Source organism: Tupaia chinensis, unplaced genomic scaffold (assembly GCF_000334495.1).
Source record: "Tupaia chinensis unplaced genomic scaffold, TupChi_1.0 Scaffold000198_1, whole genome shotgun sequence".
NCBI lineage: Eukaryota > Metazoa > Chordata > Mammalia > Scandentia > Tupaiidae > Tupaia > Tupaia belangeri.
Genome location: NW_006159673.1, coordinates 245,074 through 251,143, shown reverse-complemented (window position 1 = coordinate 251,143; position 6,070 = coordinate 245,074).

Here is a 6,070-nt window from a genome sequence, read left to right as displayed (position 1 = left end):
GTCCTGTAACCAACTCGACGGCGAGGCAAGCTCTGGCCCTGCGAGGAGGCGGCAAACTCAGCCTCCACACGCGTGACATGACATAACGGGTCTTGCTATATTTCACTTGCATATTATGTATTTTGAGATACGACATGACTTACATTGGGCTTTTCTAAGAGCAGATCTTGAAACAAAGCTTTGCTGTAGATGGTTCATTTAAGAAGTAAACTTAGGAAGTCAATAAAAGGGAAGAGGTGCAGACAGGGGCAAGAGCAATGCCAATAAAATGCACATCAATGAATAGTTTATGACTCACTTTCTTTTGGAGAATTTCTGAGAAACTTTGTGAAACATGCTTTCAAATTATTTACCCTGTCATGGGGGCCTAGGAAATTTATTCACCAGCTTCTATTCTCGATGAAATATTTTACAGGCATATCTCCACTTCTGACACTTCGAAATTGCATCTGCTTTCTGTGAAATGATCCCCTGTAGTGTCGGAGTGTGTGTTTCTGTGTCAGAAACCAGACCTTCAGGGGAACTCATATATATCAAGAGAACACGAGAAGAGACATTAACAATACTGTATCTGTCCGACCTGTGCACCCCTTACATTTGTCCATGGCTCACTAGAAAAATACTTTGTTGCTGATATTCTACAAAGATGGCTGGCTACAATCTGCCCCTGTCCCCTCCTCCTTCCAATTTTAAAATATAAATGTGATAGAGCAAACGAAAATTCTTTTGCTGCAAATAATCTAGTGTTTATTATAAGGGTTCACGCTGTTGCATCCGTGCATAGCCTCTGTGTCTGCCACTCTGATACCATGCTCATGGTTAATCGTGTGAGCAGTGGATGGCCAAGAATGGAGGCTGGTGACATCTGCTGGGCTGGTCATCTTATCCGCCTTGTTGCACAGTGTCGTCTCTGTGGGCACCGAGATGCTATGTAACAATCTTCACGGTTCAGGTCTATTCGTGTAGACTCATCTCCATTCGTCTTTACCAGCTCCTTTACTAACTCTTCTCATCTTGTTCTAATCTTGTTCTTCTAGTCTCCTAACCGACTAACAAAGCCATTCGCCATTGTCCAAGGACCTGTGTGTGTGTGTTTCTTCGACCACTTTGTCTTCTGTAAAAGGAGATGATCAAGTGTACCGAATAAAATCCTTGTCACCGGGGGACCAGCAGTTAGCGTAATGGCTATGTCGCTGGACTCCCACATAGTTGACTGCGTTTGCGTCTCAGACCCAGTGGCTTAAACTCATGAGGGGCGCGTGTGCGTGCATGCCCAAGAGAGGAGAATGGAGGAGAAGGGATTGTGGCGTGGCCATCTCCCCTGGGGGGTGATTTCTCGCTTTCTGTCTCTGTCTCTCTCTGTCTTTCTGGCGAGTGCATGCGCCCTATAGCAAAAACCTCTAAAAAAAAAAAAGATGAATATTACTAGTATTTTCGATAGAGGGAAGGTGGGCAAAAATAGCCCTAGGAAAGAAACTAAATATGGTTTGCTTTTTTTTTTTTTTTCAGATAAATTTAAATGTCTTTCCTGATGGGGACTGAAAAATCATATTTTCTAGATCACTGTTTGTCAGATGACCCATGAGCCCAATCTGACTCATCACCTATGATTCTAAATAAAGTTTTATTGGTATATTACTGTGTCTATTCGTTTCTGTGTTGCCTCTGACTGATTCTGTGCCACTGTGACAGAACTGAGTAACGGTGATTCAGCTCACAGGGCCTGTGGATCCTAAATGATTCACTAAAGGACTCTCTATGGAAAAAGATTGCTCATTCCAGGTCTAGAACCAGACCTGCAAAATGAGTGCGAGAAGCAGTGTTGATCTATTCCGGCAAAGTTACCGTTGTAACTAGCAGAGCAGCTGCAACTTGTCCATTTGCTCAAGTTAATGATAACTTATTGTCATCCCCATAACCCAGCTATCTTTCTGGACAACCAGACTGGTATGATGAGTGGGGATATTGTGGAAGCCAGTATCCTACCATCCCCTTTCGCAGGGGTCCAGCCTAGGCGGGGGTGGGTTGACTCGACGGAGGCAGCGCAGGTGAACAGAAACAAAAAAATTAGACTGAGACATCATTGCTCCTTAGCATGTTCTCAGCTAACCACAGCCAGAGCCAGCTCCAGGCTGCCACCCTGGCGGCTACTAAACACACATATTTATTGAGGGATCTTACAGAAGTAGGAGGAGTGAGGGGGAAATAAAAGATTTACTCTATGAAACAGAGAATTCAAAGCACAGGAACAATGATCACAAAACATGATGTCTGTCTTGTTTGAACAGGTGAAGCCAAACAGTTTTCAGAACGAAGGAGTCTGTTTGGCGCATTTTCTTCTTCAGTCTTGATTACAGACAGGGTCTTTTGAAGAGGGGGCTTGCAGGATGTTTGATAGCTTCAGTCCCGGGCCAGGGCAGCAACATTGCTGGTTGCAAAGACCTAGATAGAGATCTTGTTTTGTTAAGTAAAGACACAGTTAATATATGGACTATCTATACATTACAACAATAGAGGGTGAGTCTATGATCTTATATGGGAAAGGAAGATGATCTTGTAGCTCAGGAGACAACACAGGATGTTTTATTAGCAGTTTTTCATAGTCAACAGCACATAGATGAGAAACTCTTTGTAGTTGAAAGCTACCTGTTGCTCTAGATAAGAGCTCCCAGCTAAAATGGTTAATCTTTCTCTGGAGCCCTCAGGTTTGTTCATCCTGTCAGTCGTCAGTCAGGCTTTTCCTTTCTTAAAAAAACCATGGGTTTTTGTTTTATTTGCTGAGTCTGTCAATTAGTGAGTTATCTTGTTTTATCTCTGGGTGGATGTGCTGACTTTGCCTAGCATGAGCTAACTTTGGCCTGTAGCTTTAATGAGGAATATTTACATAAAACTAGCCTTAAACTAACTTAGTCTACATATGCTTCTAATACTAATTTGGTTTATACTAACTTAATCTATATGTTAATTTTGGCTTAAAAACAGACAGGTGGGGGAGTCTTAAACTTCCTGGTCCTCTATCAGTCTTAGGGAACCACATTCCCACAAGATCACTAATTGGCTTTATTGCAATGGTTGGGGGCGATGTTTTACCCTTACAGGGTACTGTAATAACAGTAAAACTCACAGCAGAGAAATTGAATACCGGTCAGTTCAAGGACACAAGGGAGAGCTCGTAAACTGGGCCCTGCCTCAGTTTCTTCCCAGTCCAGGCCCTGCCTTAGAATGGGAGGCAACATCCTTACCAGCTTGTGTTGCCTGCATGGCCCCGTCACCCTTTTAAGATTTTGAGGTTTGTGCTGACTTTTAAAATTCTACTCCTGTGCATTATTGGCGGTCTCTATAGCTTTAATAATGTCGACTCAACTTTTTGTACCATAATTACTCACTTTCTATTGACCAGAAAGGATTTTATAGCTGATAACTATATACACTGGTACTTCTTAAGAACAGGAAGCCAACATAGCACAAATCCACATGAATCTTGTCACTCATAAGATTTCATAATAACAGGGACCAGCAGTTAGCGCAATGGCTATGTTGCTGGACTCCCATGTAGTCGACTGTGGTTTGAGTCCTGGACACAGTGCTTAAACTCTTGCTGGGTGCGTGTGCGTGCCCAAGATCCCGAGAGGAGAATGGAAGAAAAGGGATTGCAGTGTGGCCATTCCCTCTGGGGTTGATTTCTCACTTTCTGTCTCTCTGTCTCTCTGGCGAGCACACATGCCCTATAGCAAAAATCGCTCTGAAAAAAAGAAAAAAAAGAGTTAATAATAATAGGTACATATTCTAGGTAAGCTGAGTTTCCTGAGTTTCTGTCACCACTTAGACAAACCTTCTTTTCACTGGCGAAGACTTTTCCCCTTCTCTGTATTTTTCTAAATCCTAAAAATTCCATAAAATTCAAATAATATATATATATATTTAGGAACTTCTCAAGATGAAGTTCTTTTATGGTGCTAGTTTTTAATCTAAATTCACAGCTTTTGGAAATGACTCTGTGACATCAGCCCTGTGGCTGCCTTGGGTTGCTCAGCATCTTTTACATTATTTAATTCTTTTTAAAGAATTATTTAACTTAATTTTATTTGTTATTATTGCTTATTAGCTTGACCAGAGAAAGACGAAGAAAGAGGGAAAGGGGGGATGTAAGCTGCCAGGTCTGGAACTCAAACCATGATGAGCCACGTGGGAGTCCAGGGCCTTCACCACCACGCTACCTTCAGGCCCCTCATTTTTAAGCCTTAATTGCCCAGTCAAAAATCTTAGCAAGTCCACCTCCAATATGAGCTGGTAATTTCATATATGCTTCTATTTAATCTTATTTAATTTTCATAAAATACCCATGAGATATGTGTAATTATTTTTATATCACAAAAGAATAAACTTGATCTCATAAATTATTTCCCCATTGTTGCACAACTGATTAATTTCAGAGAGTATAGATGACTCACGACCCTTCTATCTGTAGAGTGCTCTTTGTATATAATGGCTACCATTTCTTTTGTGATAGATTTAAACCTCTTTTCCATATTAAAAAATGATACTTTATTATAGTTTTAATCACAGAACTCCAGGCCGATATCATTACACACACACATACATGTACGAAATCTTAATCTTTGGCAATGATTTTTTTCCTGCATTTCCTCAAACTTTAGCCAAGGAGCTGCATCTCTGAATTTTCCATTTCAACCTCATACACTAAATTGGAATAAATGGAGCAACTTCATACACTAAATTGGAATAAATGGAGACACTAGTCTTTTATTTTTGCCCACAATTCTGAAGTACTACTACAAGTAGAATTGGAATCTATCCCCCGGCCCCCGCTGGATTAGAACACAGTTAAGAACAAGAACACTGTATGCAGTTCTGGGTGTAGTTAAAACATGAATTTACCTCCTGCCCTGCAGCTGTGTTCTCTCTTTCTGCAGGTGTCACCTTCACATGCTACATAAATGTATTTCTTCTACTCAGATCATGTTGTATGACAGATAGCTCAAATGAGTAGTAATGCTACATTTTTTTTTTTTTTGGGGAGGTTTTCGCTACAGGGCACGTGCGCTCACCAGACAGACAGAGACAGACATAGAGACAGAAAGCGAGAAATCACCCCCCAGAGTGGATGGGCACGCCGCAAAACCTTCTCCTCCATTCTCCTCTCGGGATCTTGGGCACGCACGCACACGCGCCCGGCGTGCGTTTTAAGCCACTGGGTCTGGGACGCGAACCGCGGTCGACTACGTGGGAGGCCAGCGACATAGCCATTACGCCAACTGCTGGTTCCCAATGCTACATTTTTTTAAAAGAATTACTTATTCAATTTTATTTTTTATTGTTAACATTTATAATTTCCTATAGGACACACATGCTCTCCAGAGACAGACAGACAGAAAGAGCAAGAGAGAGAGGGAAAGTGAGAAATAAGCTGACAGATCTGGGACTCAAACTGTGGTCAACCACATGGGAGTCCAGTGCCTTAACTACCATTCCTTCTGCTCACCCTAGTAATGCCCATTATAAGCCACTTAAACTATAGTCAAGAATTCTGAACTCTGGAGTTACAACTCAAAAAAACAAAACAAAACAAAACAAAAACTCAAAGCAAGGAAATAAATTGCGTGACTAGCTAGTGAAATGCTTAATCGTTTCTAATATCATAACTGCAATGGGGACTGTGTTTCACGCTGTATCCCAAGGCAAAAGCCAGGTAACCTGCACCAACAAATGCTCCCCAGCACACCCCTTCCTACCTCTCCCTATTGCTGAGCAATGGCTCCTGCACCTGGACCTCGTTACATTTGTGGCTTCAGTTACTTGGTACTCAGATAAACACTGCTACTAGGCCCAACTTTCATTAGCACCATATACTTCTTTAAACATGATGGCATTGGGAACAGCAGATGGCTAATGGTTATGTCACTGGACTCCCATGTAGTCAACTGCGGTTTGAGTCCGAAGCCTGGAGGCTTAAAACTCATGCCAGGCACATGTGTGTACATGCCCAAAATCCCGAGAGGAGAATGGAGGAGAAGGGATTGCGGTGTGGCTATTTCCTTGAGGGGATGAT